Source organism: Lepus europaeus, chromosome 8, assembly GCF_033115175.1.
Source record: "Lepus europaeus isolate LE1 chromosome 8, mLepTim1.pri, whole genome shotgun sequence".
Taxonomy (NCBI): Eukaryota; Metazoa; Chordata; class Mammalia; order Lagomorpha; family Leporidae; genus Lepus; species Lepus europaeus.
In genome coordinates, this window is record NC_084834.1 from 11967484 (window position 1) to 11994550 (window position 27067).

The window sequence follows — 27067 nt, forward strand, 5'->3', positions numbered from 1 at the left end:
ACAGCACAATGACATGTCACGGTAAGAGGGCTCGGATAAGCATCAACGTTTATCTGAAAGGCAGAGAGAAGTGGGAGACAGACAGACAGACTTCGAGAGATCCTCTACCGGCTGGTTCACTTCCCAGGTGGCGGCAGCAGCCAGGCCTGGGCCAGGCCAAAGCCAGGGGTCAGGAGCTCCATCCTGGTCCCCCAGCTGAGTGGCAGGGCCCAGGCACTTGGCCACAGTCCCCGCCTTCCCAGGGCGCACGTCAGCAGGAAGCCACATCAGAAGCAGGACCACCAAGCCTTGAACCAGGCACCTGGACCCGGGGTGCACGTGTCACCTGCCGCCTTGTCACAATGCCAGGTAACAAATCACAAATAAACAGAGAGCGTTCAGGGACACATCACAGGACATGATCCTACTGTTTAAAAAAGCCATGTGATGATACAATGACCACCATCAGACTTGGGGGAACAAGTGAGAATTCTGGGGCTGGCACTGTAGCCTAGTGGGTAAAGCTGTTGCCTGCAGTGCCAGCATCCCATGTGGGTGCCGGTTCGACCCGGCTGCTCCACTTCCGATCTAGCTTTCTGCTGTGGCCTGGGAAAGCAGTGGAGGATGGCCCAAGTCCTCGGGCCCCTGCACCCACGTGGGAGACCCGGAAGAAGCTCCTGGCTCCTGGCTTTGGATTGGTGCAGCTCCGGCCATTGCAGCCAATTGGGGAGTGAACCAGTGGATGGAAGACCGACCGACCGACCGACCCACCGACCTCCCTCCCTCTCTCTCTCTCTCTCTCTCTGCCTCTCCTCTCTCTGTGTAACTCTTTCAAATAAATAAATAAATCTTAAAAAAAACCTTAGAATTCCTGTGTTCTCATGTTTCCCGAGTCAACAGATTCTAAGACAGAAATAAGTTAATTATAGATCTGTTTCACAAGCTATTTACTGGAGTCTTGGGAAACACATTTCCTTAAAAACTTAGTGATTAATTTCATTATCTTTACTTTCTTCTTTTCTAACATCCAGAGAGACGGGAGTCTGTCTTACACATAGGAGTATTTGCACCTGTTTCTCCACGGTCGGTACCTGTGCCCACGTCAGCCAGGAGAAAACCGGGCCAGGGCGGCTCCTGGTGTCCAGGGCTCTTTGTCCACTCCCTTCCAGGCCCTCACCCGGCCCAGCTGTGGTGCTCGCCATGGGCACACAACAAGCCGGGGGATTATTTTTAAAATCAAGACAGACAGAGATAAACAGAGAGAGAGAGTGAGAGAGAAAGGTCTTTCTTCCATTGGTTCACCCCTCAATGGACGCTGCGCTGATCTGAAGCCAGGAGCCAGGTGCTTCTCCTGGTCTCCCATGGGGTGCAGGGCCCAAGGACTTGGGCCATCCTCCACTGCCTTCCCAGGCCACAGCAGAGAGCTGGCCTGGAAGAGGAGCAACCAGGACAGAATCCAGCGCCCTAACCGGGACTAGAACCCGGGATGCTAGTGCTACAGGTGGAGGATTAGCCTAGTGAGCCATGGCACCGGCCTAGGAAGAAGCTTTCTAAATACGGCACAAACCCCAGCGCTCGCAGGAGCGATCGCGAAGGCATCTCGGCACTCATGCCCGCCAGGCGCCGCCTCTGCGCTCCACACTCCCGGTCAGACAACAGCACAGTCATCCATCCGCTCCCTACCACCCTCCCCGCCTATAATTAGGGGCCCCTGCGGCCTGGGCTGTCCCACCGCCCGGGAACGCCCCTGAGGGTGGGATCTGCACCCAAGCAAAGTGCACCCCTCGCCCCGCGGGCGCCTGGGCACTCGCCCTGCCCACTCCTGCCCTCCCACCCAACCGCCATACCCTAAAAGGACATGTTCTGGTTCTCGCCTCCCAGCTCCCACCCCCACGACCTCAGCCTGGGGCTCTGGCACCGCCAGAGGCCACCCAGGGTGTGCAATTTCCAGAGGTGGTGCTGGCGGGGGCAGCGGCAGCCTACTTAACACTCCCTGTCCTCCACCCCCTCCCCCCCAGTGACACCTCCCTCTGTTGCTGCAAGGACGGGGCAACTTCAATCAAAACAAGAAAATCCCAGCTGATCCAGAAGCAGGGAACAAAATTAGAACCGGCGGCCTGCAGCTCCTCGGCCACTGTTTACCGAGCTCCCGCCGCGGGGTCAGCGCCCCAGAGAGACTGTGGCCAGGGCCTGGGATGGCTTCCTTAGCCCCTCGCCCAGCCCCGACCGCCTGCCAGGCCCAGGGGCCGCCACCAGGGGGCGCACTGCAGCAGCACGTTCCCCATGGCCAGCCCTGCCTGGACCACCCATGGGACCGGCAGGGGGCGGCCAGGGAGGCCAGCAGCCAGGTCCCCACCCCAGCAGAAGCCAAGGCCAGGGTCAGCGGCATGCACATTATTCACACATCATGTCCCTGATGCCCGGTTGCAAAAGTCTGACCTGTTGTCCTGCCCTCACTCGTTTGTCAGGCCAGCGCTCACGTCCACCACGGCGGTCGCCTACCTGACACCACACTCCCTGCCTTGTCACCCAGGGTCAAATAAATAAACGGGAAACACGACCTAGCGGCCGAACCAGCAGAGGGTAGGACGACTCAGGCAGACCTGGCTTCCAGGTAGGGCCTGCTGTTAACCTGCCAATGGGCTGGCTTCCCGCACCAGACGGCGAGGCAGGCGGGCCCACTGGGGTGCTCTGGCCAGTGAGTCAGGGCTAGAGGGTGCACAGTGCACCCCTTCAGCTCAGCTCCTTCCTGGCTCCCTGTCTTCGGACAATCCCTGAATCTGCTCATCTGCTCGGTTACCTCCACTTCCAGGAAGTCCTCTTGGACTACTCTTTCAGCACTTTTGTCCCACTGCCTTGAAGTCCCAGGTACCTCATCTCCCCAAGGGGCTTCCCCAACTAGGGTTCCCAATCCCTGCCCCCAGCATCGGACTGGCATAGCGCTGGGCACACAAGGGGCCAGGAGCTGAGAATTTCTGCTGATGTTGGCTGTCACGACCACTCCCACTCGTTACTCCCTCTCCTCTAAATGCCTCCCTTATCTGGGATTCCATCTACACTACAGGAAGGGAACGTTGGCTTACACCCACCAGACTTCTAAAGCTCGGTCCAAGACTTCATTCATTCAACAAACATTCACAGCTTCCAGGATCACGCTCGGCGGCAGGGCTGCGGCAGGAAACGCAAGCCGCTCCACGCGCACCCGGCCAGCGCCACGACCATACAGGCGACGGACAGGCCAGGGATCAGCCTGCCGTGTTAGCAGAAGGGGATTCTGTACGGGGCAGGAAGTGGCTCAGAGACGCGTCAGAGGAACCGATGAGGAATTGTTGGCTAAGCGCCCCACGAGCTGCTCCCAAAACTCACGTCGCACAACTGGGTGGGCGGGGGGAGCTGCCGCCTCTGCCTGCCTGCGCCATCGGGAGCCCGGGCATACGCAGGTGGCCTGCTGCACCATCCGCCCCGCTCCCACCAGCAGAGTGGAGGTCCCCCGGGCCCCCCGAGGAAAAGGGCGCCCAGGAGCTTCCCACAGGCGGAGGCCGATGGCCTGTCCCTGGAGCGTTCTGTGTGGCCGCGAAGATGCCACCTGGGACACCGACATCCCACAGCGGAGGGCTTGGGTTCAAGTCCCGGCTCTGCTTCTGACTGCTGCTTCCTGCGCATGCCCAGCCTGGGAGGCAGCGGGCGACGGCTCCCGGCCAGCCACGTGGGAGGCCGGGATGGCGCTCGTGGCTCAGCCCGGGCCTGGCGTGGGCATCTGAGGTGGGAGCAGCAGACGGCAGGTGTCTGTCTAGGTCTGCTTTTCAGACATACATTTAAAACAAACAAAAACAGGCCCCTGCCATGGCCCGTCATCGGCCCGCCATCTCCCTGTGACAAGTCAGCCCGCTCTCTATGGCCCCCCCCACACCAGGGCCTTTTGAGAGAAGCCCCGGGGCACTTGCTGAAGCCCCACTTCCCAGCCCCTCCCACAACCCCAGTCTCTGGGGCGGGGCGGGGGGTGCTGCTGCTGTTCTGCCTTGAACACACGGGCCAGGGGGTAGGAAGGACCTGAAGCCCCTGGGCTGGGGGGGAGGGCAGAGCCGGCTTCCTTCTGCCCTGGGGTCCAGGGCTGAGCCGGAAGCCAGGGGCCCCCAGGTGTAATGCCATCCGCCCACCTGTCAATCAGAACGCCCGCTTCCCTGGCATGCACCTGCATCACCGGGACCCAAGTGGGGCATGGGGCTCCAGGGGCTGCCAGGTGTCCTGCCTCCCCTCCCCCACCCCTGCTGGTGTGTGTGTGTGTGTGTGTACCGTATTTATGTCAGCATGTTTGTCTTCACGCATGACAGGAGCCTGGAGTAAAAAAAGGAACCCCCCGCCCCCCACTCACCCAGGTCAGCTCCTGCTCAAGACCAGGGCCCCAGCAGCAAGGCGGGGGCTGCTGCCGGGGCTCCCGACGCCTCTCTTTCTAAAGAACTATTTATTTATCTGGAAGTCATATTGCAGAGGGAGACAGAGAAATAGAAAAAGGGACCCCCCATCCTCTGGGTCACTCCTCAGATGGCCACAATGGCCAGGGCTGGGCCAGGCCGAAGCCAGGAGCCAGGAGCTTCATCTGGGTCTCCCACGAGGGTAGAGAGGCCCAAGGACTTGGGCCATCTTCCACTGCTTTCCCAGGACATCAGCAGGGAGCGGGATGGGAAGTGGAGCAGCCGGGACAAGGCGGTGGCCTCTTGATTTCTCAGTAACCACAAACAGGTACCAGCTGGCTAATACGGAGCCCCATCCTCGTGAGAACAGGGCTGTCGGGAAAAAAATGAAAGAGGAAAAGCCCGAATTTCCACCTGGGCCGAGAGAGGTGGCAGCAGGGGTGGGCTGTGCAACCACACTCATGAATCACAGGTCCCCGCTCTCCCTCCCACACACACGCTCTCTGGCCAAGGTCACTGAGGCCAAGCCCACCCTCCCGCCCCCACTGCGGCCTCGAGTCGGGCTCACCTTAAACCACACCATCCTGCTTCCTCCAATCCCAGGCTCCCGTGGACAACCAGCTGCAGCCTGCCTGTCCCCCGGCTTTCATCACATCACAGGGACCCCACCCCCTCCCCATAACACACCTGCGCACCTCTGGCCGGCAGTGAGTCGTCCCCTGAGGCCCCTGCGCCGCCCCCATCCTCCCTGGCCACGTTCTCTTGTCCGGGCCCTTGGCACCTTCCAGAACATTCCACCCAGCTAGGACTCGGAAGCCGGATGGAGTCCTCCCAGGACGTGAGGGGCCTGCGCAGGGGAAGCCAGCAGAGCTCCCTGGCACCCCCGCCCCCAGGAGGCGTTCCCACCCTCCGGGGCTCTCCCTGTCATGCTACCCGAGAAGGACAGACTTCTGCGAGGGCACTTGCTAGAGGAAAATGGAATTAAAAGATAACTTTATTCTGCTGCATGCAAAATTTTTTGAAATCCATGCACATCAGAAGTCTTCAACAGATTCCGGGAAATGTGTATTATGAAAAACCTAGGGGCCGGCACTGAGGCGTAGCAGGTAAAACCATTGCCTGCGGTGCCAGCATCCCACATGGGCACCAGTTCAAGTCCTGGTTGCTCCGCTTCCAATCCAGCTCCCTGCCTGGGAAAGCAGTGGAGGATGACCCAAGAGCTTGGGGCCTCTGTACCTGCATGGAAGACCTGGAAGAAGCTCCTGGCTTTGGATCGGCCCAGCTCCAGCCATCGCAGCCACTTGGGGAGTGAACCAACGGATGGAAGACTTCACTCTCTTACTCGGACTTCCAAATACATACATAAATAAATCTTTTTTTAAAAATGCATGGCTTTCCAAGAACATTCTCTGCACCACAATAACTTCCATTTCCCACGAGCTTCCTGCTGTCTGCTTCAGTTTTCAGTTAATGTTGTTGGCTGTTTCCTTCCAGCCCGGTGAGCCTGGCAGGGCCTTGGGAAGCACTGGCTGCCGGAGGGTGCAGGCAGAGCATCACCCTCCCCTCGCTTCAGTACCCAATGCCTGCACCGGACCCGGCCAGGGAGGCACCAGTGAGGGCCGCGGGCACAGCGCCCTCTGTCCAAGAGGCGCGAAGGGGAGCACGCAGACCAAGAACCTCTGCCCTGTGTCTGGGTCGGCTCCCACCACCCAGCTGCAGAACAGGCGGCACAGCACCCCGCAGCCAAGCCCCCACCACCACCACCATGCTCAGGGGAAGCAGCCTCCGGTGGCCCTGGTGCGGCAGCCGGCACCTCCCCAGCAAGGCCTGCTGGCATGCCCACTTGCCCGTCGGCCCCTGTTAGAAAGGGATCAACATTCTCACTGGACTTAAAGGCTTAGCCCCTTCCAGGCGCCGCGACCCCACAGGGGGCAGCGGATTGGCGTACGGAGGGGGTGCTGGATTAATTTCAGCTCACGGCTGGGACCCGCTCCGTGTGGCTGCCAACCCCAAACCAGAGCGGAAAGAAAAGACGGCAGAACTCTTACCGCAGCACCAACCACAATCAGGACACCTGGAGAAGACAGCCCAAGGCCCGCGGGCAGAACACGGGCGCCTGGGCCACCAGCCGGAAGCACATCCCCAGCCGCCAGTGACAGCGCCTCCGACCGCCGCTCATCCTTCCAAACCTCCCCTCCGGGAAGATGTCCCAAGACACTACAGGGTGAAGCGGCCGTCCTGGAGAACCGCGGGCCGCCCAGGGCACACCAAGGGAGGAGGCGTCGCGTCGCTCGGTGAAGTCAAGTTCCCCTGGCCACCCGGCTTTGCCCCACAGCTCCTGCCACCTCGTGGCATCACACACGCCGGGCCCGGGGTCTGATGTGTACACGTCTGACCTCAGCACTTCCAGTGGCTTCCGGGCCACCGTGGAATCGAATCACCTGGCCTGGCCCACGGCCACCCTCCCCCTTCCCAACCCCCCACCGCCGCTCCTGCTGACCCTTGTGCACGCCCAGAGTTTGATCTGATCCCTTTACTGTAGGGCTGGGGCCGTGGAATCACTGGGCAGGCTGATCTCCCAGCTGATAATTTTGCAATGACGTCATAAATATGCAAAATGGCCTGGGGCAGAAAACAAAAGGCTCCCCGCCCTTGCTTCACTGCATCACGCTTGTCCTGACCCCACGGCCTTTGCACCTGCTGCGCGCTCTCGCCCTGGATCTTCACAACAGGGCTCAGTTCAGACGTCAGCTCCCGCACAAAACGCCCTTGCCCAGCTGGCTCAGAATCCTAATATGCCGGCCTCTGAGCAGGCACCATGGTGTAGAACAGCCCTCTTCCAGGCCGCTGCTCTAGTGCAGTGGGTTAAAGCCCTGGCCTGAAGCGCTGGCATCCCATATGGGTGCTGGTTCAAGTCCCAGCTGCTCCTCTTCCGATCCAGCTCTCTGCTATGGCCTGGTAAAGCAGTAGAAGATGGCCCAAGTGTTTGGGCCCCTGCACCCGCGTGGGAGACCCAGAAGAGGCTCCTGGCTCCTGGCTTTTGGATCAGATCTGGCTGTTGCAGCCATCTGGGGAGTGAATCAGCAGATGGAAGACCTCTCTCTCTGTCTCTACCTCTCTCTGTAACTCTTTCCAATAAATAAAATAAATTCAAAAATAGCCCTGGTCCATCATCAGTCCCCAAAGCGAGCCACTGAGAACACGTGTCCCGTTCACACACAGTCGCGCTGAGAAGGGTACCGTGGTGTCCACACCCAGGCGAGCTCTGAGTGACACGGGGGTGGGGATCTGTCTTCCACAGGGTCCTTTCAAGAGACCCGAAGACCCCAGAGGGCCACACAGCTGGCAGGGAGCTGGGACACAAGGTGGTGGTGGTGCTGCTGGCGGTATGTGTGTTGGGGGGTGGGGTCCAAGAGGAAAGTAGTGGGGGGAGGCGGGCAGGCAGGGAGGCGGGCAGGCAGTCTCTCTCTGCTTCCCACAGCCCGAGGACAAAGGCCTTGAGGGCGGAACCCACCCGATGATGATCCTGCCAAAAGAACATTTTCCCTTTTAGCCAGAGGGGAAGAAAGAGGGAATTTCTCCTCTGCTCATGGAAACTCTGAGTCTTGCGCAGCCAGCGGCACACACCCTGCAACGCTCGGGGAGGGGGCTGGCGCGGGGCTGCCAAGAGAAGAGGGAGGAGCGGGAGAGGCACCAAGGTCACGGCCACCGCACACCCGGGCTCCTCTGGCGGTCAAGGCCTCTGCAGTGGGAGACCCCTGGGCGCAGCATTGGTGGTGTGAGAGGGGCGGCCGAGGCGGGGGGCGGGCAGCTGGCTGGCCCGACAGGCCCACGGGGCAAGCTTTGGTCAGCGGCCCAGCCTGGGGGAGGGGGTGACTTTGTACTCTCTGCACCTTTCTGGGAAAGGAGATGGCTTGCTGCCCCTGGAAACAACCCCAGGACCCGGCACCCTGGATACCTGCCCAGCCTGTCACGTGGACAATGTCCAACACGGGGGAAACGGTCAACAGCGAGACAGAGGTAGGCACACGGGGATGTCACATGGGCCTGGGGGCAGTGGGAGGGAGGGATGCTGGGGCCCTGGCCGGGGCGCCTCCCCACAGTGGGGGCAGGGCCAGCCTCCCCTGGGGGCCAGTGTGGCTCCGCTGGCCTCCCACGCCCCCACACTCTGTGCTCTGAGAAAACACAGTCCCTGGGGATCGGCTTCCAGGACAGGGCGACGGAGGGCCCCACAGCCCCTCCAGCCAGCTCCCCTCATCTCACAGTGCACGCTTGATGGGCAGGGCCGCCCCTTCCTCCTGAGTTTCCAGGGAGAACACTCGCAGGGGCTCAGCTCCGCCCCTCGCCTGCCCCTGCCAGAGGACAGCCCAGCAACCCCTGGGGTGGGCGGGGCGGGGGCTGCTGGCCCCTTCTTCCACAATCTCACTTGCCGCGCCTGCTCTCTGTGAGCACCTGCGTCCCGGGATTCTCCCCAGTGGGGAGCAAGAACACACGACTCCCGCTCCTCTCCGCCAACCTGCCATTCCTTTAATCAGCGTTTCTGTTTCCTCTTTTACACTCGGCCTAACCTTGCAGAGCCACGTTCGATCTTTTTCTTAACAGTTCCCTGCGTGACCTTTGGGCGCGTGTCCTAATACTACTGCTAATTAGTAATTTGCCCTTTAGCTTAAGTCAATGGGCATTATTGACAAAGTGTTAAACTCTGAGAGAGACACCGAGACAGGGAGTCAGAGGAAGAGGGACCTTCCACCCCCGGCTCACTGCTCACCCCATCCAGCTCCCAGCTCACGTGCACACACCCTGGGCGGCAGCAGGCCAGGTTCCAGGGCTCGGGGCTCTGCCGCCCACAGGGGAGACCCTGATGGAGTTCCTGGCTCCTGGCTTCCGCTCAGCCCAGCCCTGACTGTGGCGGGCTTTAAGGAGTAGACCACTGTCCGGAAGATCTCTAGTTTTCAAATAAAATGGAAATGGAATTTTCAAACAACTGGGTTCCTCCAGGCGCCTCGGGGCAGGAGCGCCACTTGGACACCGTCTTTTCCTCCTGAATTTTCAGCTGATCTCAACACGAGTTGCCAGGATTCACGGCTGTCTGCGCCTGCTTTCCAAGCAGTATTTCTGTGTTACTTCGTCTGATGTTCTCAACAGTCTCATCAAGATACAGTCCCCGGGGCCAGTGGTGTGGTACAGCGGGTGAAGCCGCTGCCTGCAACACCGGCATCCCACACTGGAGCCCCAGTTCGAGTCCCGGCTGCTCCGCTTCCGATCCAGCTCCCTGCTAATGTGCCTGGGAAAGCAGCGGAAGATGGCCCAGGTGTTCGGGCCTTGGTGGCTTTGGTCTGGCCCATTCTTGGCCATTTGGATTGTGAACCAACAGATGGAAGATTTTCTCTGTGTCTCTCTCGGGCTCTAACCTTTCAAATAAATCTTAGAGAAAGAGAGATTCCCCAGCACCTGCCTGGCCCCAAGGCCTGGCAATGACGGCGTCTCATAGTAGGAAGCGAAACCCTGCCCAGCGGGACCCAGCAGTGAGCCTCTGCCCCCTCCAGACATGCGAGACGCCTTACAGGGGAGGCAGGGGGGCTCACCCTCAGCGTGCACCGGGGACACTGAGGCTACGAATACAAGAATGCGTTCAAAAGATACTACAATTATTAGGAAATATTGCTCGCTAAATTCCTACACGTATTCAGGCCTGTTTTTAGATATTTCTACTCCACTCTATTTATCTATCCTATATCAATGCCACATTTTTCTTTCTTTCTTATGTTTGTCCAAGTCCCAACTTCACAACTCTCCCTGTTAATAAAAAATTGTTTCAGGCTCTCCGTGCGCATTTGTTCTTTCAGATAAACATTCTGGAAACCCATCCCATGGAAACGGTCCTGGGAGGCGGTAAATATTTAGCTCTAGGGAACTCTTACTTTTTAAAAAGATTTATTTATTTGAAAGACAAAGTGACGGGGGAGGGGGAGAGAGAGAGAGATCTTCCGACTGCTAGTTCACTCCCCAAATGACTGCAACAGCTGGGGCTGGGCCAAGGTGAAGCCAGGAGTCCCATAGTGGTGTCCCAGGGGACCCGAGCACGTGGGCCATCTTCCGCTGCCTTCCCAGCACTAGCAGGGAGCTGGACTGCAAGTGGGGCTGCCGGGACTCCCAGCACTCATATGGGATGTTGGTAGTCACCGGCTTAATCCACAATGCCGGCCCCTGGGGAGTTTTTAGAAGTGTGCATTTGACGACAAACACCAAGGGCAGCTGCTCCGTCCACGGGGAACACCGCAGTGGACAGAAGGCAGACCCTCCTCCCAACCTGCACAGAGCTGACACAATGAAACACCACAAGCAATCTGAGTAGCAGAAAGCACCATGTTGCTGCTATAATAAAGCAAGGCGGTCCACAAACACCACAAACACAGAGTTAGGAGCGCTGAGTGTCAGACTTCAACGTGAGCCCTGAATACCGGAGTCAAGGCCCTACCCACTAAGTCATACTTGTAGGGAAAAGCGTCTCGTATCAGAGAAGCTGAGAAAATTAAACGAGACACGGAGTACAAACACAGTATCTGCTGGACAGGGATTGCACGGGAAACGGTAGTTATCTGCAGCAACAATGACACGGAAACGTGGTTCTACGTTACAGAGAGAAAGAACCTACAAAACCACACGTACAACAGATGGCTCTCCCTAAAACGTCTATGTTTACAGAAAAAGACGAAAGACACAGAGGCCAGCATTCTGGCAGAGCGGTTGAGCCGCCACTCCATGTGAGCACCAGTTTGGATCCCGGCTGCTCCGCTTCCGATCCAGCTCCCTGCTAGTGAGCCTGGGAAAGCAGCAGAAGATGGCCCAAGTGCTTGGGCCCCTGCCACCTGTGTGGGAGACCCGGAAGAGGCTCCGGGCTTCGGCCTGGCCCAGCCCTGGCTGTTGTGGCCATCTGGGAATGAACCAGCACATGGGATCTCAATATCTCTCTCTCTCTCTGTTATTCTGCTTTCCAATAAATAAATCTTGGGGGCAAAAAAAAGCATAAAAATAAGCATAACAAAATGTAGCGGGTTTAAGGGTAGCCTCCGTTCCGTTCACAGGTATTTTCTGCAGTGACCGTGTGTTGCTTTACGGCAAGTTTCAGACACCATCAGCGATGGGAGGGGCCCTGCAGAGCCCCAGGGGAGCCTTCCTCTCCCCCTTCCGGAAGCTCTTCACTAGGCGGCAGACCCTGGTCCTCACCTGCCCCTGCTGGACCACACCTGTGTGCCAGGTGCTCCTGGACCACAGCTTCCTGCCTAGGACCCGGGCGTCTGAACACCTGGGGCTGACAGATGAGCCTCACTCGAGGCTGGCACACCAGCCCGAAGGGGCAGGACCACTGGACCAGGCCCTGCGGCCCCCCGGTGTGGCTGGAAACTCCGGGAGCTCACTTTTCCCTGGGCACCACGCAGGTACCCCGACTGCTGGCCTGCCCACCCCGGGGCACACGGTCACGCTCGGCAGAGCTGTTCCCACCCAGGCCACTCATGCCTGTGCCACAACGCGTGGCCTCTGGGGCCAGCCCGAGACCCACGCGGGCTCACATCTGAGTTAACACGCGCACAGCGGGCAGCCTGAGGCCAACCCCCTGCTCCCCTGCAGCTCCGGGACCCAGAGTCCACCGAGGACATGTTCCCCGGCGACCAGGGGGCCAGTGGGCTGGACAGGACTCCCAAACTCACGTGCCCCCGAGATCTCAGAAGGAGCCGTGACCTGGAAGCGGGGCCTCTGCGGTTACAATCGGTTAAGGATCGTCCAGCCCGAGACGCACGGAGCCGTTCTAAGAGAAGGCACAGGAGGCCTGGACACAGGGCCACGTGGAGGGGCACGCCTTGTGAGGCCAGGGCGGAGCCCGGAGTGACAATGACAACGCCCCAAGCCAGCAAACCCCTTCGGCCACTAAGAGCCGGATGGGCGGGCCAGCATGCTCCCGGGGGAAGCTGCTAGAAGGGGCACTGTGGCCTGGTCACAGCCTGGATCTGAGCCTCTGGCCCCTGGATCCGCGAGCAAAGCCACCGAGAGGCTAAGGTGCCGGGGAGAAGACCTTGGCGTGGCAATGAAGACCTAGGGCTTTTCGCTGCCATTGGCAGGGTTCTGACGTGACCCCCGTGACCCCGGCCCGTGTGTGGGCAGGACCCGTAAATAAGACACAGCATGGCCTCATCTGGCCGAGGGGATCGTGCAGGCATCCGCTGACCCAGTGAGCCGCCGGAGCTCCTCGGGTGAGCCCCTGAAGGGGATGGGCTCCCCTGGCCCCGAGATCTGGAGCCCGGGACGATTCAGCGAGGGAGGGAGGCTGCGGGCCAGCCACGATGGTGGAGGGGTGGGGAGGAGGCGAGGGCGTGTGGGGGCCTCCAGGCGCTGGGGGCCGCCCCTGGCTGGCAGCCAGCCCAGGGAACGGGAAACTTCAGTCCTGCTAGCCCCAAAGAACTAGATCCTGCCACAGCTGGGTGAGTCAGGCAGAGGCCCCCAAACTCCAGACGCGAACACCAGCTGACACCCTGGGTGCTAGCCTTGCGGGACCCTTGGGGAGGCAGGGAGCGACACAACGTCTGGGGTCCTGACCTACAGAACTGACGGACAGACGGACAGACGTCCGTTCCCTGGAGCAGCGAATAAGCAAGCTCTGGTCACAGGTGGCAGAGCCAGGTGGGGCTGGGCACTCCTTCCCACTCCAGCGGACTTGCGTGCGCACATGCTACCGACACGCCTGCGGGAGCGGGGAGCGCGGCCCAAACGCGGGGCAGCGGTGCTGCCCTTGGCCAGGGCAGTCCCCAGAGCGTCTATGTCCTCCCCTCACAGAGAATTCAGAAGCCAGGAGCCGGCCGCGAGTCTGGGGCAGGACAGAGACCCCTGGCCGGCGCGCTGCTAATGGGCCATTCGTGCATCCCCGTGCTGCTCTCCGTGCAGAACCACGCGTCGGCCAGGGATACCAGCGCCTCCGGGTGGCTCATCCACAAGGGGAGGTCTCGCAGCACAGAAACCGACAGCCCACACGTGGAAACAGCAGGGGCCATGCCACGACAGCAAAGCAACTGCCCGGCCACGTGCTTCTGAAGATGCCGTACTAGAGAGAGAGAGAATCATCTACCTGCTGGTTCCCCCGACGGCTGCAACAGCCAGTGCTGGGCCAGGCCAAAGCCAGGAGCCAGGAGCTTCGTCTGGGTCTCCCCCATGGGTGGCAGGGGCCCAAGGACGTGGGCCATCCTCTGTGCTTTCCCAGGCCATAGCGGAGCGCTGGATCGGAAGTGGAGCAGCCGGGTCTTGAACCAGCGCCCATATGGGGTGCCGGTGCTTCAGGGCAGGGTGTTAACCCACTGCGCCACAGCGCCAGCCCCTGGCCTTGTCTTCTAAGAGGGTCCGGCAGCAAGGAGCACACCCAGCCCCCGGCGCTTGGTTTCTAAGCACCATTCCCCAACACAAGGGACCAGGGCTCCTCGGGGGCAGTGCTGGCTCTGGGGCAGGGGCAGGACAAGAGGAGCCTTGGGGAAGCAGAAATTAAGAAAATACTCTGAAGAGGAGACAAGGCTTCCAGAAAGAACCGGGGAGGCAGCCTGAAGGAGTCCTCGCCTCAGCGGCCACAGCTGGAACAGGCCGAGCCGCCAACGAACGGAGATGGCGTAGATCGAACCCGCGGAATGCAAGCCGGCTGAGCCAACCACGGAAAACACGCGGCTCTCCTTTACATCACCAGGCTAACACCATGGAAACCCCGGGCTGCAGGCGGATGCTGAAGTGAGGGGGTGCAGGGCCACAGGGAAACACGGATGCACGGTCCCTAAGTACCTCCCGAGACCACGGAGGCAACGCGGCAGGCTTCCCAGCGCGGAAACACCACGTCCACGGGAGACGGAGGGAACCCCCCCAACCAGGGGACACGCCGCCGACACAGGCCGCCCTGAGAGGCAGCAGAGCCATTCACGGGGCTCTGCTCCAGCCGCGCGACCTCCCGGCAACAAGAACAGATGGAGGGACTACGGAGAAACAGGCACAGCGGGGCCGCCGGTCAGACGCCGGGACACCGGACCTGACAGATGCTGGTGCTGCGTACCAAGGCTCCCGGCTCACTCAGCAACACGGACACGGGGCGAACACTGACGCCCTCCTCCTCTTTTTTTCTTAAGATTTACTTATTCTATGGGGTCTGCGCTGTGGTGTAGCAGGTAAAGCCGCCACCTGCAGTGCCGGCATCCCATATGGGTGCTAGTTCTAGATCCGGCTGCTCCACTTCCAATCCAGCTCTCAGTTATGGCCTAGGAAAGCACTGGAAGATGGCCCAAGTTCTTGGGCCCCTGCACCCACATGGGAAGACCAGGAGGAAGTTCCTGGCTCCTGGCTCCTGATCAGTGCAGCTCCAGCCATTGCAGCCAATTGGGGAGTGAACCGGCAGATGGAAGACCTCTCCCTCTCTCTACCTCTCCTTCTCTCTCTATGTAACTGACTTTCAAATAAATAAATCAATCTTTAAAAAAGAGAAAAAAGATTTACTTATTCTAAAGGCCGAGTGACAGAGGGGGGATCTTCTACACCCCTGATTTACTCCCCAAATGGGGGCAACCACACTGGCCCCGCTACACTTTTCTTTATAATAAACATGCATTACTTCCCAAAAACCACATCAAATAAAAGGTACAAAAATACCTAATGATTATTTGGGGAATTCTGTAGAATATGAGCATATTCAAAAAATCCATGGAAAATCAATTGACAATGTTGGTGCAAATTTTCTTTTTTTTTTTTTTTAAAGATTTATTTATTTGAAAGAGTTACAGAGAAAGAGGGAAAGATAGAGACAAAGAGAGCTCTTCCATCCACTGGTTCATTCCCCAGATGGCCCCAGTGACCAACGCTGGGCCAGGCCAAAGCCAAGAGCCAGGACAGGAGCCTCATCCGGGTCTCCCATGTGGGTGCAGGGGCCCAAGCACCTGGGCCATCCTCTACTGCTTTCCCAGGTGCCTTAGCAGGGAGCTGGATTGGAAGTGGAGCAGCCAGAACCTAAAGCAAAATGCCAGAATGCTGGTTCCTTCGGTGCAATTTTTAAAACTCTAAAGAAACTTATTTTGGGGGGCCAGTATTGTACATGATAGCACAGTGGGTTAAGCCAGTGCCTACAACAACGGCATCCCATATGAGCGCCAGTCCTGGCTGCTCCACTTCTGATCCGGCTCCCTACCAATGTGCCTGTGAAATTAGTGGAGGATGTAGCAGGTACTTGGGCTGCTGCCACCCACATGGGGGACCCAGATGGAGTTCTGGGCTCCTGGCCCAGTCTGACCCAGCCCCAGCCGTTGCAGCCATCTGGGGAGTGAACCAGCAGATGGAAGATCTCCAACTCTGCCATTCATAAAAAACAAAAACAAAAACAAAACAAAATCCTATTTTTCAAATACCCATGTGTAGCTCATCAGTTTTTGGAAGATGCTTTTCAGGAAGGGCCGGGAGGAAGGTGTTCGGTGTTCTGAGGGTTAAGGATGGGAGGGGACACTGTACCAGCGCAGCTGGTGCAGACCTGGGGCCGTGGGGCTGCTCTGGATAAGAGAGGCTGGACCCTGGGCCAGAGGCCAATGGACACACAGCTCCACGCTCTCAAAGAGCCCTGGACCACAGACCCCAGTGCCTTCCAGGAAGCCCGGCCTCTCGCTCTTCCCTCCACGGCTCTGCTGACCGCCCTGCCCTACCCACACAGCACCCCTGCCCAGATCCCACCTCCTCTCCCTTCTCCCCAACTTCCCGAACTTGGCTCAAGGACGGCATTTGCCTCCTGGCTAAGATGCCTGCGGCCCATGTCGCCCAAGTGCCTGGGTTCGGGTCCCGGCTTCTGACTCTGGCTTCCTGTCAGGCAGTGTGGACCCAGGAATCAGCGGGTAAAGCCTCAAGTAACGGAGTCCCTGGGCTCCCAGCTGGCCGCTGTGGGTACTGTAGCGGGGGAAACCAGCAGATGGGAGCGCTCACTCTCTCCGCTTCCCTCTCTTAAAAAAAAAAAAAAAAAAAAAAAAAAGAACAAAACCCAAAACAACCTCTTGGCTCTACTGCACCTGTCAGAAGTGTCCCCCGGGGCACTGCGGTCCCCTGGCCTCCTTCCTTGTTTGTCACTCACTGGAGTGGAGCACACGCTGCCACCGGGTGCTTCCCCTACTGCCAAGCTACTCCAAACACACTTAACAAGCGTCTTGCACAAGCATTTCGCCTGAGCCAGACTCTGCAGGCCCGGCCGAGCCCCTGCAGGCAGGCTGCAGCCGCCCCCGGTGTGGGAGGGAGTCGGCCTCCCTGCCCCAGGCCAGGAACTCCAGGACCCGGCCCTCGCCAAGCCTCTTCCCCAAACCTCCTGGGGCCAGCTCGGTGCTGACTACGGAGGACACTGCCCTGGCCAGGAGGAAGCAGAAGTGCAGAAGAGAGAAGGTTCGGATTTGGATGAAAATCAAACAGCAGTCTTGAGGGTCCCCGAGCTAAGCACCCTTTTTATTATTACAATGTTGGGACGGCACAGCCTCTCCACAGACCACACGGACTGTGAACAGAGTGTGCCTCTGCGGTTTTAGCCATTCCTAGGGCAGAGCTGGGACTCATCCCGTCCCAGGACTCCGACTCTCACCAGCAAATTTCCGTTCCAACCTGCTGCTTCTTTCCCCTCCACAAATTACCATGAAATCCTGGAGATCCAAAAATACACACAACACCACTGTCTCCATCACCTGTTCCTATTTTGAAAAAGTTTTCTAATAAAAATTTTTTGAAGACGCATTTATTTAGTTGAAAGGCAGAGTTGCAGAGAGGGGGGGGGGAGATGGGGGGTGTCTTCCATCCACTGGTTCACTCCCCAGAAGGCCACAACAGCTGGAGCTGTGCTGATTCGAAGCCAGGGTCCAGGAGCTTCCTCCAGGTCTCCCACGCGGGTGTAGGGGCCCAAGGACTTGGGTCATCTTCTACTGCTTTCCCAGGCCATAGCAAAGAGCTGGATGGGAAGTGGAGCAGCCAGGACTTGAACTGGTGCCCATATGGGATGCCGGCACTGCAGGTGGTGGCTTTACCCACTGCGCCACACTGTAGGCCCCAATAAAATATGTTTTTGTGTTAACACAAAAAATTTATTTTAAATGAATAATTTTTCAAATTTCTGTTTTAATTTTTAATATAGTCAATATCAGCAGGCACAGCCACACAAACAAGTGGTAAAAGTAAGGGGCGGGGCTGGCGCTGTGGCACAGTGAGTAAAGCCGCTGACTACAGTGCTGGCATCCCATATGGGCGCCAGTTCTAGTCCCAGCTGCTCCACTTCCCATCCTGCTCTCTGCTATGGCCTGGGAAAGCAGCAGAAGATGGCCCAAGGCCTTGGGCCCCTGCACCTGCATGGGAGACTCAGAAGAAGCTCAAGTCTTTGGATCAGCTCAGCTCCAGCTGTTGTGGCCATCTGGGGAGTGAACCAGCGGGGGGAAGACCTCTCTGTCTCCCTGTCTCTACCTTTCTAACTCTTTCATATAAATAAAATAAATCTAAAAAAAAAAAAAAGACTTGTTATAAGAACTGCAATTAAGTTACAGATGCACGTAACAGTAGGATCTGAAAGGGAGCTGGCTTGCAAGCGTCTTAATTCTCACTGTTTGCTCCAAAAGCCACAGCAGTCCCACTCTGCAGAATTCACTCTGTAGTCTTACACACGTAGGAAATGTCTTTTGTACAAAATTACTCATTGCAGAAGTGTATATAATGGCAAAAGCAGAAAACAACCCATGGTTGGGCGGAGGGTGGGGGGAGAAGGTATATGACAGATCTCCCACAGGACGGATCCCCACGCAGCTGTCATCCGAACACGCTGGGAGCCGGGTGCGTGCTGAGACAGGTGCAGGAAAGAAACCGGGTGCTGCCGCCTAGCACTGGCAGGAGGGGAGCAGGCCGGCGTCGTGGCTCGGAGGGTTAAGACAGGGCTGCGACACCCGCATCTCAGACGGGAGGGCTGGCCTGAGTCCCAGCTGCTCTGCTTCCCATCCAGAGAGGGCCCAGGGCAACCCTGCCCCCTGCCACCCACGGGGGAGACCTGGGTGGAGCTCTGCGCTCCTGGCTTCAGCCTGGCCCAGCCCTGGCCATTGCTGCCATTCGGGGAGTGAACCAGCAGATGGAAGATCTGCCTCTCTCTCCCTCTCTCTGTCACTCTGCCTTTCAAATACGTAAGAGGGGGAAAGCACCTGGGACTGTGTCTTTCCCTGCTTTGATACCTGAACTATGTAAGTATAACATAGTTGAAAAAAGTGGAATAGAGGAAATGAGAACTCACAGATGACACACTGGTGTGATTTTTATATGCAATTCGCAAGCCGAAGTAAGAGACCTAGAGACTCAACGGAAAGGCTTTGGCCCTAAAAGCAAAGCTCTGGTGGCTAAAACTAGGGGTTGGCGTTTGGCACAGCAGGTGAGATCCTGGGTGGGATGCCAGCATCCCACACCCCATACATGTCAGACTGCCTGGGTTTGGGCCCTGGCTTTGCTTCCAATTCCAGCTTCCTACTCATAGACACGCTGGGAGGCAGCAGGTGCTGACTGGGGCCCCACCACCCACGTGGGAGACCCCGATGGAGATGGAGCTCAGGGCTTTCGGCTTTGGCCTGGCCCAGCCCCCGCTGTTACAGGCATTTGGGGAGTCAACCAGTGGATGGGAGATCTTGCCTGCCTTTCAAATAAAAATTTCAAGTTTGGGTGATTAAAATATATACATGCTTTAAGAAAAAATAATTTAACACACATTTTTGGTTTTTTAATTCCCAACCTTAAAAAAACCATTTATTGATTTGTATTTATCAGAAAGGCAGAGAGAAGAGGAAAGAGAGAGAGAGAACGAACCATCTACCCGCTGGCTCACTCCCCAGATGCCCACGACAGCCAGGAGCCAGGAGCCAGGACCCGGGTCTCCCAGGGGGGCGGCAGCGATGCCAGCACTTGGCCATCACCTCCCGCCGCCCCAGGGGCCCTTAGCGGGAAGCGGGCCAGAAGCAGAGCCAGGACCTGAACCCAGGCCCTCCAACCCAGGACGTGGGCGCTCCAAGTGAGTCTCAACCCCTGTGCCCAGCGCCCGCCCTGATGAAATTTTCCTTTTCCCTTCAGTACTGAGACAAGTGCACAAGGGCCAGCGGGGACTCCATCGTGACAAAGCGAGGACAGTCACCTGTTCCTTCTACCACGGCCCTGGGCTCTCCCGGCCCTGGCTCTGCTTCCAAGTCCAGCAGGAGGAGGGGGCAGGGGGCCCGAGCACAGCTGGCTGTGGAGTTGCCAGAACCCCCCCAGGGCAGGCCTGGCCTCTGTGCAGAGAGGGGGCCCAGCAGGGGGCTCTGCCTCCCTGGTGTCAGAGGGGCCCCAGCAGGGGAGACTGGGCAGTGGGGCTCCCTGCACAGCCCTCCAGCCCTTCCTTCCCAAGGCTGCGAGAGAAAGACGGGGCTATCAGCCATGGCTCCGCACGTAGGAGTAAAGGCAGCGCCATCCTCTGGGGCCCTCCGTCAAGTCTGGGCCACTGGCAACCAGCGAGGCCCGGCAGCCCCAGCCCGCTCTCTGGATACAGCTCCTACACCGTAAAACACAGGGCCCGGCCTTGGCCCAGGCGCCTCCAAGTCCACACCCTGTCCTCCGAAAAATGGCCAGGCGGGTCCCTGCTTCAGGGTCCAGTGCCAACAGGCACGGCCTGCTCACAGCGCTGCTGCTTAGCACCCAAGACCGTGCGGGTGGAGGTCCTAGTGGGCGGGCGAAGGGTGAGGGGGCACAGGTCTGGGAACAGGACAGCCGGGCACACACAGCCCAGGGGGAGTACTCCTCTACAGAACCCAGAGTTGCGCCCAGAGTGTAACACACACGTAGACATCTTCCTAAGCCAAACCAGCGCACCACCAGTGGGCAGAGCCGCGCCAGGCCACAGAGTCACCTCTGTGTCCCGGCTCCTCCCGCTCCCACGGCCCACCCCACCCATCAGCTTCTGGGAAGCTCTCTGCCAGGTGCCGGGCACCGGGGCCCCGGCCCATGAGGCCATGAGGCAAGCCCTCGGCGCTGGGGGCCACAGGGCAGGGACGTGGACACAGACCTACCCAGCCCGCCCCTGGAACTCCGCGTCCAGACACCGGCTCAGGCAGAGCGTCCTCCTCTCTGAACTTCACCGGACAGAGCACCTAGGGGGGTTCTGCCCCTAGGGGGGTTCCTCCTCTCCAGCACCAGGAGGGGAGAGGCCTGGGGGACCACAGAGCAGCCCCCTAGCAGCCGAGGGGACCCTTCCTCCCAGAGCAGCCCTGGGGTGGGATTCGTGCTCTGAGAGTCCCGGGCACTCTGGCTCCCCTTCGGAAGCCGGCGATTCTTAAGTCTTCGCGTCCAAACCGGGGCCAGCGGGCTCCTCTCCCTCCACTCCTCACCCGCTGCTAGGGTTCGCAGCCAACACCTGGGCTTATCGCCCCTTAGCCTTGCCCTCCCCAGGGTGGAAGGCCAGCGGGTCACAAACAGGAGGACTGCAAGCAGAAACAGGGCCTAGGGTTCAACTGCCGGCCAATCCGCCCCCGGGCAGCTCCCGCGGGGACCCACCGTCCTCAGCCTCCAGGGCTGGGGTTTCAAGAAGTAAGGGGCACAGAGGCACAGTGCGACCCCACCGCAGTAACCCTCCCCAGGGTCACAGGGCAAGCCAGGACAAGCCGCCGAGCCCACCCTGGCGCTGCTCCAACCAGGGTCGGGCTGGGGGCTGCTCTGGCCCGCACCGATCCGTCAGACCCCCACGCCCACCCCGGGGGGCTCCGCACGTCCAGGCCACCCTGGTCGGAGCTCAGCAGCCCCAGGTCGGACCCCAGATCCTCAAAGAACCTGCAAGCGGGAGCTGAGCACAGCGTGGCTTGAGCGGAACTCGGGGTCCCAGGGCGACCTCCGGGATGGGTCCAAGAGGGGGCAGCCTGAGCCGGACCGCCAAACGCGCTCGGCACCGGCCAGAAATAGCCCAGAGCCACCCTCCTGGGTCGGGCGGGGTGGGGGCGGGGTGGGGGGGGCGCCGGGGCGCCTCCGCTGCTCTCCGGCTCCAGCTGCCCATCCGCCGATCACCTGCAGCCGGAACGTGGCCTGGGAGGGAGCGGGGGCAGGGGATACCGTTCCTGGAAAGCAAAGTCCAGGAGGCGCCGGCCCCCCACCGTCCACGGCAGCGGCCCCCGGGGCTGCCCATCCGCCCCGCGTGCCCCGCGCACGCCGGGTCCCCGCCTTCCAGCGCCGGTACCCACGCTCCGGGTGCCCGTCTCCGGCTCCCGCATCCCGCGCCCCGCAGAACCGGCCGCGCGCCTGTGACCTCGCCGCCCTCCATCGCAGCACACGGGGACGCGTCCACGCGCGCAGCCAGGCTCCGGGTCCCAGGCACCGCGGAGCCCCCACTCCCCGCCCCCCGCCGGCCGCGCGCGCGCTCGCTCCCGCTCACCTGCAGCTCGGGCGGCCCCGCGCACTCGCCCGCAGGCCCCGGCGGCCGGCGACAGCAGCAGCAGCGGCGGCGGCGGCGCGGTCCGGCCGTGCGTCCGCGAGCACTGCCCGCGCCAGGCCCCCTCCCTGCGTGCGGCCGGCCCCGCCGCGCATGCCCGGCTATATACCCCGCGCGTCACGGCGCGCCCCGCCCTCGCCGGGGCTGCCACGTGGGGCGGCGCTCGGAGGCCGCCCGGCCCGGCCCGCAGGCCCCGCCTCCCGCGGAGCCCGGCCCGGGAGGCCTCGGCCCGCGGCGGCGCCCCACCTGCGCCGTGCCTGCGTCTGGACACGTCTCCTTAAGGAGCCGCGCGCGCCGCCGGCGCCGGGATGCGCTCGGGGCAGGCGGCGGCGCCCCGGGGCTGCTGGCTCTTGGGCCCCTTGCGGCCGGCCGAGCGTTCACTTTTCAGACCAGCCCGCCCTTGCCGGCAGCCAGGTCTACTAGCCCGAAGCCCGGGCACGTGGGTCTCTGTGCGGGATGGCGCGGAGCGGGCCTGCTGAGACGGGGGGCGGGCCTGGGAGAGGCAAACTTGCTGGGAAAACGAGCCGCCCCTTGAACTTGCCCTGGTCCCGCTCCCTGCGCGGCCGAGCCCGCCCTCGGCGCCTGGCCTGGGAGGCCCGCGGGGGGGGGGGGGGGGGAGCCGGTCTGGCCTGGCTGCGGGCAGCCCGGAGGCGCCCAGCTGGCTGCGGCCACGGCTGCAGGCAGGGAGGGTCCGGGGACGGCCCCCCACGATGGCGGGGGGAGGGTCCCCGCTCCCACCCCGCCAGTGGCAGGAAGGCCCTGGGGCTGGGGGGGAGAGGAGAGCCAGCCCCGGAGCCAGGAGAGAGGGCTGGCCAGGTTCTTTGTCTCCGGGCAGAGGCACTAGCTGGGTGCTGAGTTTGAAAACTCAATTATCCTCGCCCTGTAATTACGGTGCTGCAGTGGGCACAGCCGGCAGTGAGGAACCCCGGGCTCGTCTCAGAGTAATGATACCTCTGCAGCGTTGCCCTCGGAGCCCCTCATCTTCCCAGTAACCCTTTCAGCCTCTAACGTTGCGTGGGCCCTCAGTGATCCAGTGCCCACTACCGAGATACAGTAACCCCCCCCCCACAGGCCCCCAAAGCCGGCCTCGCAGGCGGGGTGCCCACACGCCCCTCCAGGGCCTCTCACAGCATCCGCACTTGTTTGCCACCAGGCTAGAGGTACAGCTGCTAAAGTCCACATACACAACCCCGAAGCTGATAAGCTATCAGTCACCCACTAGGGGACGACAATTAATTATTAACGTGGCAGCTCCAAATTAAAAGGTCTTCAACTCTGCCCCTCCACCCCCGCGAAATCCTTTATGTCCTCTGAAAATCCCACCCGGTTCTACTGCTGGGTGTTTGGTGCCTGCTGCCCGCTTTGGGGCCCCAGTCTCTCTTCCCTCCACTTAAAGTGCTGCCTTGTGCTCTCGCCACTCCCTCCCTCCCCTTTGTCAGAATTCTCACTCTTCACGCACTTCTGACTCCACAGCACTTCCTGAATCTTCCCAAGGATACTCGATCCACTCTTACACGTTTTTCTTTCCTGTAACCCACATTCTAAATTATTTAACGCTGGGGCTGGGGCTGGGGCACAGTAGGCTAAGCCTCCGCCTGCAGCACCAGCATCCCATATGGGTGCCAGTTCCTGTCCCGGCTGCTCCTCTTCCGATCCAGCTCCCTGCTAATGGCCTGAGATAGCAGTGGAAGATGGCCCTGCACCACATAGGAGACCTGAAAGAAGCTCCTGGCGCCGGCTGTTTGCAGCCATTTGGGGAGTAAACCTGTGGAGGAAGATCTTTTTCTCTGCTATTCTACCTCTCAAATAAATAAATAATCTTTTTTAAAAAATTAAACACTGCAACTCCAGTATAAATAATACCATAGTGGACAAACATTTCACAATGTCCCTTAAATGTGCATTGCATTAGTGTCTTACATTGTAGTTCAATTTTTTTTTTTTTTTTTAAAAAGTGGTGGGGCCAGCACTGTGGCATAGCAGGTAAAGCCACCGTCTGCAGCACCGGCATCCTATATGGGCACCAGTTCAAGTCCCGGCTGCTCCACTTCCCATCCAGCTCTCTGCTATGGCCTGGGAAAGCAGTAGAAGATGGCCCAAGGCCTTGGGTCCCTGCACCCACGTGGGAGACCCAGAGGAAGCTCCTGGCTCCTGGCTTCGGCCTGACCCAGCCCTGGTCATTGCAGCCATCAGGGGAGTGAAACACAGGAAAGATCCTTCTCTTTCTGTAACTCTTTCAAAATAAATTCATTTGTTTTAAAAATGGTGTTAAACCCATTCCAATGATTCACGATCATTGCTGGGCTGCAACCATAAAGCTAAAACTATACAGTTTGAGGTCCGGCGCTGTAGTGCAGTGGGTTAAAGCCCTGGCTTGCAGTGCCCACATCCCATATGGGTACTGGTTCAAGTCTCGGCTGCTCCACTTCCAATCCAGCTCTCTGCTGTGGCCTGGGAAAGCAGTGGAAGATGGACCCAAGTGCTTGGGCCCCTGCACATACATGGGAAACCTAGTGAAGCTCCTGACTCCTGGCTTCAGATCAGCTCAGCTCTGGCCGTTGCAGTCATTTGGGGAGTGAGCCAGCGGATGGAAGACCTCTCTCTCTGCTTCTACCTCTCTGTGTGACTTTTTTTTTTAAAGATTTATTTATTTGAAAGACAGAGTTACAGAGAGAGGTAGAGGCAGAGAGAAAGTCTTCCATCCGCTGGTTCACTCCCCAGATGGCTGCAATGGCAAGAGCTAGGCCTATCTGAAGCCAGGAGCCAGGAGCTTCTTCCTGGTCTCCCACATGGGTGCAGGGGCCCAAGCACTTGGGCCATCTTCTACTGCCTTCCCAGGCCACAGCAGAGAGCTGGACCGGAAGTGGAGCAGCCGGGGTAGAACCAGTGCCCATATGGGATGCTGGCATTTAGGCCAGGACGTTATCCCACTGTGCCACAGCGCCGGTCCCCAACTCTTTCAAATAAATAAAATAAATCTTTTAAAGAAACTATTATAGTTTACTTATACTTTTTCCTTAAAATTACTTTAGCTATTATGTCCCAGCTGTACTATCCCCTGAGCAATAAATGTACCCTTTATGGACATTTTGAAATGTTTTTAAAGTTCTATTCTTTTGAGAATGGTAACAGGTGAATGATTAGAGCATTTTGATATTTTTAAATTTACTATGAAAATTTCATGAACCTACAGCAAGGTTCAATATTCAGTTGAGCAAGAGATTATGTACACAACTGATGTGTCACATAAGAAGTGCATTCATGAAAGTACTTTCTAGAACCAGCTTGTCACTGTATCTCAAAGTCAGCACTGTGTTTCACATGGTCAGTGTTTGAAAGCAGCCGTGCTGTGACAGGACCCCGGACAATGCAGACTGCGTAGTGACCAGTGGAGGCCTGTGTGTGACAGCCGTGCTGTGACAGGACCCCGGACAGTGCAGACTGCGTAGTGACCAGTGGAGGCCTGTATGTGACAGCCGTGCTGTGACAGGACCCCGGACAATGCAGACTGCGTAGTGACCAGTGGAGGCCTGTGTGTGACAGCCGTGCTGTGACAGGACCCCGGACAGTGCAGACTGCGTAGTGACCAGTGGAGGCCTGTGTGTGACAGCCGTGCTGTGACAGGACCCCGGACAGTGCAGACTGCGTAGTGACCAGTGGAGGCCTGTGTGTGACAGCCGTGCTGTGACAGGACCCCGGACAGTGCAGACTGCGTAGTGACCAGTGGAGGCCTGTGTGTGACAGCCGTGCTGTGACAGGACCCCGGACAGTGCAGACTGCGTAGTGACCAGTGGAGGCCTGTGTGTGACAGCCGTGCTGTGACAGGACCCCGGACAGTGCAGACTGCGTAGTGACCAGTGGAGGCCTGTGTGTGACAGCCGTGCTGTGACAGGACCCCGGACAATGCAGACTGCGTAGTGACCAGTGGAGGCCTGTGTGTGACAGCCGTGCTGTGACAGGACCCCGGACAGTGCAGACTGCGTAGTGACCAGTGGAGGCCTGTGTGTGACAGCCGTGCTGTGACAGGACCCCGGACAGTGCAGACTGCGTAGTGACCAGTGGAGGCCTGTGTGTGACAGCCGTGCTGTGACAGGACCCCGGACAATGCAGACTGCGTAGTGACCAGTGGAGGCCTGTGTGTGACAGCCGTGCTGTGACAGGACCCCGGACAATGCAGACTGCGTAGTGACCAGTGGAGGCCTGTGTGTCGAGCTTTCCCGTACAATCCCTACACTCGTTACTAGAGCCGAGACACGTCCGAGTAATCGCCACGTGTATCACATGTATGGCTTACTCACCAATCTGTGAGCTACGGCAAGAAAGATCCCCTAAGTGTGTAAGTGTGCCGCGTGTGAAGAGACACCTGCTCGGCACACCCGGACTTGCTGTGTCCGAGCCCACACACGACTTGAGAAGCTGTTTTGTCAGGCAGCGAGAACCGTGGCGAGGCCAACAAGCCAGGCCATGCCAAGCCGAGAACACGCTGTGAAAAATGTACCGGAACCTTCCCAGGTATTTTGCTGCTTTCTATCAAAAATAGTCAACATGACACAAAAGCCACTTTGTCTGTTGTGCAATGAATGAAAGGGTTTGTGCGCTCGGCGTCCTACCTGCAGGACAAACCTGTCTCTTTGTTCTTCATGCTAGAGGCTGTGCAAGCTCTCAATGATGGTTTCCAATCGATTTGCGTGCGCTCATGTCAATTTCTTTGGTGTAGCTGCAGAATTGGAAGTTTGAGACCCAGCAGGTGAACCCACCTTGATTACAGGAGGCTCCTGAATAGATCCGACGCCCTAACGCAACACCTTGCACATAACAGAGTCTCAATAAATATTTGCTGGGTGGAGGAACAGGCCAGCTCACTGGAGGTTTCATGTTGGGCAATATTTAAGGGAACGGAGCACAGAAATTGGGCACTTTTGCTGTTCCCGGTGCCCTTCCGATAAGATCCCCCAGCCGCCTGCCAGGAGATGGAGACAGACTTCCCATAGATGAGGAAGGGGAACGGCTTTGAGCAAGAGGCCACAGCAGTGAGACCCCAGCCCTGACTGGCAGCTGGCGAGGGTGGAGCCTCCTCGCTGGTTTGTACTGCCAAGGTGGACAAGTGGATCACTGGGTGGGGTGGGGACAGGAACTCTTCCCCTCCCCAGCTCTTGGGCCAGCTCAAGGCTGAGCTGGG

At 59.1% G+C, this 27067-nt stretch overlaps 1 protein-coding gene and 1 long non-coding RNA gene across 5 annotated transcripts in view; one reads left to right on the plus strand and one right to left on the minus strand.

Annotated features, from left to right (window-relative positions):
* SLC39A14 (solute carrier family 39 member 14) overlaps positions 1-26588 on the minus strand; it is a 49635-nt gene extending 23047 nt beyond the window's left edge. For 2 of the 4 annotated variants that reach the window (XM_062199394.1, XM_062199395.1), the window contains exon 1: positions 21832-21940. The gene's annotated coding sequence lies outside the window, so the exon portion shown is untranslated. Of the gene's footprint in view, positions 1-21831; positions 21941-26498 lie in introns of those variants that run through there. The other 2 variants (XM_062199397.1, XM_062199396.1) reach the window with 2 other exon arrangements.
* LOC133765456 (uncharacterized) lies at positions 8083-9696 on the plus strand. Its single transcript, XR_009866591.1, has 3 exons — positions 8083-8169; positions 8298-8411; positions 9445-9696. It is a non-coding gene; the product is annotated as an uncharacterized LOC133765456 (long non-coding RNA).
* Positions 26589-27067: the final 479 nt, after the last annotated feature.